This window comes from Apium graveolens, chromosome 9 (genome assembly GCF_009905375.1).
Source record: "Apium graveolens cultivar Ventura chromosome 9, ASM990537v1, whole genome shotgun sequence".
Lineage (NCBI taxonomy): Eukaryota > Viridiplantae > Streptophyta > Magnoliopsida > Apiales > Apiaceae > Apium > Apium graveolens.
In genome coordinates, this window is record NC_133655.1 from 170,924,170 (window position 1) to 170,934,649 (window position 10,480).

The 10,480-nt window shown below is 36.9% G+C and overlaps 1 non-coding gene across 1 annotated transcript; it reads left to right on the plus strand.

The window, feature by feature from the left end:
* Positions 1-9,693: 9,693 nt before the first annotated feature.
* On the plus strand, positions 9,694-9,800 carry LOC141688507 (small nucleolar RNA R71). Its single transcript, XR_012561947.1, has one exon. It is a non-coding gene; the product is annotated as a small nucleolar RNA R71 (small nucleolar RNA).
* The last annotated feature ends 680 nt before the right edge of the window (positions 9,801-10,480 follow it).

The following is a 10,480-nucleotide window of genomic DNA, read 5'->3' on the forward strand; positions in this document are numbered from 1 at the left end:
GATCAAGGAAATTTTATGATTTACAGTGACGCGTCGTACAAAGGACTGGGATGTATTTTGATGCAGCATGACAAGGTGATAGCCTACGCTTCAAGACAGTTGAAACCACACGAAGAAAAGTATCCAACTCATGATCTGGAATTGGCAGCTATAGTATTTGCATTGAAGATTTGGAGACATTATCTTTATGGGGAAAATTGCGAAATCTACACGGACCACAAGAGTTTGAAATATATCTTTACCCAGAAGGAACTAAACATGAGACAAGAAGATGGATAGAACTAATCAAGGACTATGACTGTACTATCAACTATCATCCAGGCAAAGCAAATGTGGTGGTCGACGCGCTGAGCAGAAAAGAAAGGTTGAATAAGATAACTTCATCCGAGTAGTTGATCAAGGAATTTGAGAAACTGGAAATAGAGGTCAGTATCCCAAGTATGTCTACAGAGATGTTATGCGCAATGTCTTTTCAACCAGAACTATTAGAGAAAATAAGAAGATGTCAGGAAGAAGTAATGAGCCATGAACGAGACAGTTTGACAGAAGAAGAGATAGGGAGTCAAAAGGATGATAAAGAAATATTAAGATTTTCTTCCAGAATATGGATACCCAACGTAGCCGAGCTGAAAGATGAAATTCTTCGAGACGCTCACAACTCCAAATATTCAATTCATCCTGGGAGTACGAAGATGTACAGAGACTTAAGAGAAAATTTTTGGTGGCCAAGCATGAAGAAGGAAATTGCAGAATGGGTAAGTAAGTGTTACACTTGCCAGCGAGTCAAAGTGGAACATCAAAGGCCCAGTGGACTGATACAACCATTGGACATTCCAGAATGGAAGTGGGAGCATATCGCGGTGGATTTCGTTGTAGGATTACCGAGGACCAGGGCAAATCATGATGTTATTTGGGTTATTATCGACAGATTGACGAAGTCAGCGCATTTCCTTCCTATCAACAAAAGATTTTCAATGGATAAATTGGTACGGTTATATCTTAAGGAAATTGTGACCTGACATGGAGTTCCAGTATCCATAGTTTCAGACAGAGATCCTCGATTTAACTCAAGATTTTGGAGAAGTTTTCAAGATTGTCTCGGAACGAAGCTGAACATGAGTACTGTGTATCATCCGCAAACAGACGGTCAAAGTGAAAGGACGATTCAGACTATTGAGGATATGCTAAGGGTATGTGCACTAGATTTTGAAGGAAGTTGGGATGAGCATTTGCCATTAGTTGAATTCTCCTACAACAACAGCTATCATGCCAGTATTGGGATGCCACCTTACGAAGCCTTGTACGGGAGAAGATGCAGATCTCCAATATGTTGGGAAGAAGTTGGTGAGAGAAAGATTTTGGGTCCAGAATTGATCCAGCAGACGAAGGAGAAAATAGAACTCATTCGAAAAAGATTAATAGCAGCTCAAGATCGTCAACATAAATATGCTGATCCTACCAGAAAAGATATAGAATTTAAAATTGGAGAAGCAGTGTTATTGAAGGTTTCACCTTTGAAGGGTTTATCAAGATTTGGAAAGAAAGGAAAGCTGAGTCCGCGTTATATTGGCCCTTTTGAGATTTTGAAGCGTGTGGGAAAGGTTTCTTATGAATTAGCGTTACCACCTCACATGCAATATATTCACAATGTGTTCCATGTGCAATGTTGAAGCGTTATTTGCCTGATTCGAACCATAAGATAGAATACGAGCCAATCGAGATTCAGCCAGATTTATCTTTTGTAGAGCAACCAGTGCAGATTTTAGATAAGAAAGAAAGAGTACTTAGGAATAAGTCTGTATCTTTAGTGCGAGTCTTGTGGAGGAATCCCAAGGTTGAAGAGTCGACTTGGGAGTTGGAAAGCGAAATGCGATCCAAGTATCCTCATTTGTTTTCTTAGGCTGATTCTGAGGAATCCTGTTAAGGGGGAAGGATGTAATATCCGGGAAAATTATGTGAATATTATATGTTAAATAAATAAATATTGTGTGTTTTATAAAGTTAAAGTAATTGTTGCTATGATATGAGATGTTATAACTGTTATGTGTCTTTCTGTGCGGGCCAGAAAAATTCTCGATTGATTAAAAATATGTTTAAATTGCAATTATATGAACTTATCTGCAAATGGGACGCGTAATTATTAGTGTCTTTATTAAGATATCTGTTTTATTTGATTTTATGTGTGTTTGAATGTATTTTATGTGTTATCGGGATTTTCTGGTAATTTAGGGATCGTTTCCGTTTTTCAAAAATCAACGAACCAGAACCCCACCGGGACGACAAACCCCACAAAATCGATGTTTTTATTTTTATAAAATTATTCGTACTTCAAATACCCTTTATTTTTGTATTTTTGAATTATTCGCAATTTTTGGGAAATTTTGACATTAATTTTGCATTTTATCCTTTTTAAAATTATTTCCCGTAATTATCATTTTGGGGCTTAATTATTTTAATTATGGGAATAAAACACCCTATATTGGTTTTGGGGTATTTATTTTTCAGAAAATATAAATAGCCCATTAATCCTTTTATTTCATTTTATTTTTTCATTAAAAAACAAAAATCAAGAAAATTTTTGGGGGTAAAATTTCTTCAAGAACAAAGAATCAGTGATTTTGGGAGTTGTAGGAATCCTCTGTTGATGCTCTTGTAACCAAAACGATCCTCGTTTCAAGTCCGATCTTTTGATACCAGAATCACGATCTGAGGTTAGGTAAATTGAAAAATTGATTTTGTGTTCTTGAGGCTTGAATTCGTTTTTGATTTAGAATGATTTTTGATTGATTCTGATGTTATAGATAGCTTTAGATGATGGTTTACAGTCGTTTTGATTATAAATATGTGTTGTTTGATTCCTAAAATATTATAACCGAGTTTTTAGTTTCACCAAATTTTTGATTTGATTTTTCGGTTAATATGTATTGATGCTAGTTGTTTTGATTGTTGTATCGGATTATAGACATCATAAGCTTTATTTTGGTATGTAAAACTCGAATTTTGGTTGAGAATTTGGTGAGTTCGAGTTTTTCCGGATTTTTGCCGGTGTTCTTCGAAGCTATGATCAGAATATGAGATTCCGAGGAGTTATGGCACGATTCTGGTGAATTCTGAGTAGAAAAAATATTGGGAAAACGATTCGTGTCGAAACCGAGCTGTTTGGGGATGATTTTGGGCTTGGTTGGGGGCTCCTCGGAAAACGGTGACGTTCGCCGGTTTCTGGGTTCATCACCAGATTCCGGCCACGTTCATCCGTCTTTGGCAGCTTACCCACAGCCCATTTCCGCCGTTTGATCTTGTGGAGAAGGAGACTGCCATCTGAAAACCTGTTTCTGTTAATTTCTTTTTCAAAATTCATTTTCTTACTTTTAAAAATCATTTAATTTGTTTTCAAAAATCATTTAATAATTACTTAAATACTAAAAATTATTTTCTTAATTATTTTAAATTCCTAAAATTATTTTCTTTAATTATTTTCAATACAATTTGATTTAATTATTTATAGTTTATTTTAGTTAATTATTTATGAATTTAATTAATTGATTAAAAATCAATTAATTAATTAATTTTATTTATAAATAGTTAAATAAATATAAATTATTTATAATTAATTCAAATAATTCCTAAAATTTATTTTTAGGTTTTAAAAATTATATTTTGGTATTTAAAAATCAATTAATATTATTATTAATTGATTTAAATCTATTTATTTCTTATTTTATTCATAATGATTAAACCGTTCGTCCGTTTAATAAGGAACGAACGCGTACAGACTCAGAAAAATATTGCGCTTCCAATAAAAATACATTTGAGTCCTAATTTCTTTTGTATTGCAATGTCATTTGAATTGTGGATCAGTTTGAGTCGGTATTTGATCGATAAATGTTAATATTGATCTAATTTTCATTCTGAACGCACTGAGACGTACCTCTTAATGATCTGACTTATGTATTACATGAAATATGTGAGTACGTGTTATACGAATGCCATGATTACGTGTTACGTGATATACATGCTATATGTTACAGTTTTAAAATGCCATGCTAGTTATAAACGATCGGGTAGATGTCAAGATGTATAGTTACGTCGATTGAGTTGGTTCTTTCAATTAAGATAGTTCTTTTGTTTATAGAATCGAGTAGCAAAAAGTGTGGTCAAGTGCTAGACGAAGTTGATAGCCAGCAGTTATAAGCCAGGGTTTTAGTGAAAAGTTATTGAGCATACTAGGCAAGTCTATTCTAAATTCAGAATAGTTTATTATTTTATATATTCAAATATACGAACTGTTTATAAATACTTTGATAGCATATTGAATATAAATACTCCTATATTTATTGACATTCTCGTATTCTAGCAATCATTCTGCTAGAACCAATCTTTTGATTTGATAGATAGTGAATAACTATACTATCCAGATATACTATACAGTGGAACATTGAATTGAGATTAGCGAATAACTAATTGTTCTAGTTATTTTGCCATCAGTTGTTGAGATAACTCCGGACCATATGACATGGGGAGTTGAATAGATAAGGATGTCATTGATCCGACTCCTTTAATCAAAAATTGTTTTGTGAATTGATTCTTGGTTAGTATAAGGGGCCGAGGCACCGGTCCAGCGTGAGTTATTATACGAAAGTGTAATATCTTGCTAGGAGAATATATGCCTTCTTCATGGATATCCAATAGGTACGGTATGGCTGCGGGATATCGATACTTATATTTACGGTATGGCTGCGGGATACCGATGTTGTTTCATGATTGATCATCAGGAACAACATAGTGCATAATTGTATTTTATTAAACAGCCTCTTAAACTTTAAAGTTTATATCAGCTTCTGATTTTACTCAGATATTGTTATTGTTGTCCACTTACAAACTCTATATTACTTGCTGAGCATCTTTTCGCTCATACTTGTTTATTAATCCAATCTTTCAGCTAAACCGGAGCAGGCTTGAGTTCCAGGTTTGATTAGAGGTCAAGCGCTTATAAATAGTTTGGTGTGTTTTCCAGGTAGATAGTTTGGGACGCTTGAATAGTATAAAGGTTTGTAATAAATTTGAAATAAGTTGTAAAACTAATTAGACTTATGGTTTGTAATAACATTTGGTTTGTACTAGTGCCTGTTTCATACTATAACCAGTGATCGATCCAGTGCAGGTAAAGGGGTCATATTTATTATATTATTCCGCTGTGATTATTTTATTATAGTTTAGTGGCAAGTGACCCCCAAATCTAGACCCCGGGTTTGGAGGGCATCACAATTAGGGTTCTTTAAACGTGAATGATGATCAGTGACTTGATTTTCAGTCCCTTTTATGTCCTTGATCTCTAACTCAAACTCCTGAAGTAAAAGAACCCATTGAATCAACCTTGGATTTGAGTCCTTCTTCAAGACGAGATAACAAATTGCAGCGTGATCAGTGAAAACTGTCACCTTCGTCCCGAGTAAATAAGATCAAAATTTCTTAAAACCATAGACAATAGACAAGAGTTCTTTCTCCGTAGAAGTATAATACAGTTGAGCACCCTTTAAGGTCTTACTAGTGCAGTATACCACATGAAATATGTTGTTCTTTCTCTGCCTAAGAACTGCTCCAACTGCATAGTCACTTGCATCTGCATAGTCACTTGCATCGCACATCATCTCAAAAGTTTCATTCCAGTCAGGTGTAGTTATGACAGGTGCCGAGATTAAACTCTTCTTCAATGTCTCAAAAGCAGCAAGGCACTCGTTATCAAACTTGAAAGGGACATCTTTCTCTAACAACCTGCACAATGGCTTCGAAATCTTAGAGAAGTCCTTGATGAAACGCCTATAGAAACCCGCATGACCAAGAAAACTACGAATTCCCTTAAAAGAAATTGGTGGAGGAAGATTTTCAATGACCCCCATCTTAGCTTTGTCCACCTCAAGACCCTTACTAGAAACCTTGTGCCCAAAAATAATGCCATGTCGCACCATAAAGTGACATTTCTCCCAATTAAGAATCGAGTTGGTCTCAACACACCTCTTGAGAACATGTCCAAGATTCTGCAAGCATTCGTCAAAAGAACCGCCAAATACAGAGAAGTCGTCCATGAAAACATCCACATTATGGCAAATCATATCAGAAAAGATGGCCATCATACATCTCTGAAATATGGCTGGTGCACCACACAGACCAAAAGAAACTCATCTGAAGGAGAAAGTACCAAATGGACAAGTGAAGGTTGTTAGTCCCTTAACAATATAACAAAAATTACAGAAGGGGGGTTGAATGGAATTCTTGAAACTTTTTCTTCAATAAAAATGTTCTAACTCAAATATATATATAGTGTGAATTGATTAACAGAATGCGGAATAATAACTTAAGTGAATAAAAACATAAGTAATTAAAAACAAGTGTCTTTAAAAACTTTCTGGTGGATTTGAATGATTCCACCAGAGATATATATTATATATCGAGAGAACCCTGTGTGCAAAATGCTCACAGCTGCTTACAACAATTGAACAACTAAGAGTGCAGAGAAATGCTGAGAATTCTTCTCATAAATGTTTCTCTCCTATGTTGCTTAGTTCGATAGTTTCTTAGTTGCTACTTCTTGGTTTATATATCACCAAGATTACAAAGTAATGAGATAGGATAATAAAATAAAACTATCTAGTCTATTACAATGCTACTTCATTACTCTATTCCAGCATCTTTGAATATCTTCATAATAGCATGGAAATGGCAATGCTTCTTTGTTCTCGAAAACCGAGTTGAATAGGCTACCACATTCCATTTACATCCACTCGACGCATGTGACTGTGTTGTCACTGTCAACGGATATTTGAATTCTTTATTCGTCGGGTTCATGATCATCCGTCGAGTTATTGATCATCCGTCGGGTTGTCTAGTTGATCATCCGTCGACTTCATTGTAGTTTATCCGTCAGGTTGCAATCTGGCACTTGACTTCATTTTATTTATACAGAATTACAAGACATCATCTATGTACAATTAATCAACCTATTCTGCATATCTAGTTAAAGTCAACATGACTTGAGTACTACTTACAGAATCTATAAAATGGTGTATGCAGGAATGTGCTATAGACTTATTATTACATAAGCTACTCACTCGATGGATAATGAGTTATCATCCGTCGGGACTATAATGAGTCATCCGTCGGGACTATAGATCTTATCCGTCGAGTGCTACATAATTTCACTAAGTAAAATCTACCAAGGTGTTTTGTTCATGAAATCATCAAGTACACAACATATACATAACAAAGGTAGTCTTCTCCTGATCTTCTAGAGCGATACAAATCTGATTGTAACCCGAATAACCATCCAGAAGACAATAGTACTCGTGACCATCCAACTGGTCAAGCATCTGGTCAATGAACGGCAGAGGGAAGTGATCCTTCCTAGTGGCTTTATTCAGCTTCCTGTAGTCCATACAAACTCTCCATCCCGTGACTGTTCGAGTAGGAATGAGCTCATTCTTCTCATTAACAACAACTGTGATACCTCCCTTTTTTGGTACACACTGAACTGGACTCACCCAAGAAGTATTAAAAATGGGATAAATGATCCCTGCATCCAGCCACTTACGAATTTCTTTCTTCACTACTTCCTTCATGATCGGATTAAGTCTTCTTTGTTGCTCAATCGTAGGCTTGCTACCTTCCTCTAGCAGAATTTTATGCATGTAATAAGAAGGGCTGATTCCCTTAATATCTGCTATAGTCCATCCAATTGCCAATTTGAACTCTCTTAGAATCCTCAAAAGCTTCTCCTCGTCACTACCTGAAAGGTCAGATGAAATAATAACAAACAAAGTAGATGCATCACCTAAAAATGCATATCTCAAATGTTCAGGTAAAGGTTTAAGCTCAAGAGTAGGAGCTTCGTCAATAGATGGATTGAGGCATTTAGGAGCTTTATTCAATTCCTCCATTCCAAGAGATTCAAAAGGCATATCAATCTTCCTCTTCCAGGGAGAAGCATTCAGATATTGCAATTGCTCATCACCTTCGTCATCTTCACTATCTGAATTCCCCAATAAGGCCTTCTCTAAGGCATCAGACCTTAGCAATTGATCAAGTTCTGAAGTAACTACAGAATCGACCAACTCTACTTTTAAGCACTCTTCATTTTCCGTAGGAAATTTCATAGCATTGAACATATTAAAATTTACATCCTGATCCAGCACTCGCATTGTAAGCTCACCTTTCTGCACATCTATCAAGAATCGACCAGTCGCCAAGAAAGGTCTTCCCAAAATTATTGGAATCTTCTTATCCTCCTCGAAATCAAGAATTACGAAATCAGCAGGGAAGATAAGTTTATTAACCTTGACCAAGACATCCTCCACAATACCTCACGGATATGTAATAGAACGGTCAGCCAACTACAAAGTCATATAAGTTGGTTTTGGATCAGGCAGATTCAACTTCTTGAAGATTGACAAAGGCATCAGATTGATGCTAGCCCCCAAGTCACATAAGCATCTGTCAAAAGACACTTTTCCAATAGTGCATAGAATAGTGAAGCTTCCTGGATCTTTAAGCTTCGGAGGCAACTTCTGTTGCAGCGCAACACTGCATTCCTCCGTGAGAGCGACAGTCTCTAAATCATCTAGCTTCACTTTTCGAGAGAGAATCCTTTCATAAACTTTTCGTAACTAGGCATCTGCTTAAGAGCCTCAGCGAAAGGTATGTTATTTGAAGTTTCTTGAACACCTCCAGAAACTTCACAAACTGCTTATCAAGCTTCTTCTTCTATAGCCGCTTAGGAAAAGGTGGTTAGGGATAGATTTGTTTCTCCCCTGTATTACCCTTAGGAGGAGTGTGCTCAAAAGTAGTCTTCCTTGGTTCCACTTCTGCTTCCTGCTGCTCTACTTCTTCTTCAGAACAAGCTTTGTCATTCGAAACTTGAGTTTGATCGGGATTCCCAACCTTTCCAGACCTCAAAGTGATTGCCTTTACCTGCTCCTTAGCTTCTCTCTTCCCTGGCACTTCAGTGTCACTAGGTAATGTACCAGGTTGACGATTTAGCAAGGTATTGGCAATTTTTCTAATTTGATTTTCCAAGGTCTTGATAGAAACAACTTGACTCTTGCACATAAGCTTCAACTCCTCTAATTCAGATATTTCATTAGCTTGTTGTAGCTGAAGTGGATGCCTTGGTGCATATTGCGGTTGCTAAAAACCAGGGGGTTGTACTGCTTAGCTGGGTAATGCTGATAAGGCTGTTGAGCCGCATTCTGAGCGTTGCTCCAGCTGAAATTAGGATGATTGCGGTTGTTGGGATGATAAGTGGCTGGCACGGGATGCTGTGGTATTTGAAAGTTGCTCATGAACTGAGCTGATTCACTAGAAATAGTGCATTGATCAGTCTCATGGGCACCAAGACACAGCTCACAAACACTAGTGATTTGATTAACTCCATAATTAGTCAAAGTGTCCACCTTCATCATCAAAGTCTTAAGTTGGGCAGCTATAGAAGTTGCTGCATCCAACTCCAGAATTCCTGCTACTTTTCCCTGAGTCAGTCTCTGAGAAGGATTCTGGTATTCATTAGCAGCCATCAGTTCAATCAATTCATAAGCTTCATTGTAGCTTTTAGCCCACAAGGCTCCTCGTGATGCTGCATCGAGGATGGATCCAGAAGTAGCACCCAATCCATTGTAGAAACAGTTTATAATCATCCAATCAGGCATGCCATGGTATGGGAACTTCCTTAGCATCTCCTTATATCGATCCCAAGCCTCACACAGAGATTCACCAGTTTGCTGAGCAAACTGAGTAAGAGCATTCCTGATTGCAGCAGTCTTCGCCATAGGGAAGAATTTAATGAGAAACTTTTAAGCAAGATCCTCCCATGTGGTGATAGACCCTGGTAATAGAAAATTTAACCAGCACTTCACTTTATCCCTCAGAAAGAATGGGAATAGTCGCAGCTTGATAGCATCTTCAGTCACACCATTGAACTTGAAAGTGTCGCAGATTTCGATGAAATCCCTGATGTGCATGTTGGGGTCTTCAGTTGGGAAAACCCCCAAACTGAACTGAGTTCTGTATCATCTGAATCGTGCTTGAATTGATCTCAAAAGTTTTAGCCGAGATGGCTGGCCTGATGATACTTGACTGAATATCATTGATCTTAGGCTGAGAATAGTCCATCAAAGCCTTAGGAATTTCTGCTTGATCTCCCATCACTACTAAAACAGGTTCCTCGATTTTCTCTTCTTCTTCTTCTTCTACCTTCTCTCCGTCCTCAAAAACTTCCATTCGAACCACTACAACTTCTTCCTTGGATTTATCCAGAGTTCACTTACGAGACCGTGAACGCGTATGCATACACGCTCGCTAGAGTACCTGAAATAAGACAAGAAAACAGATAAGTAACAAAGTCCGAGTCAATGAACTTTAATGATCACTGATGACAAACACATAAACAAAAAATTAACATTGTAGTCCCCAGCAGCCGCGCTAAAAACATGTT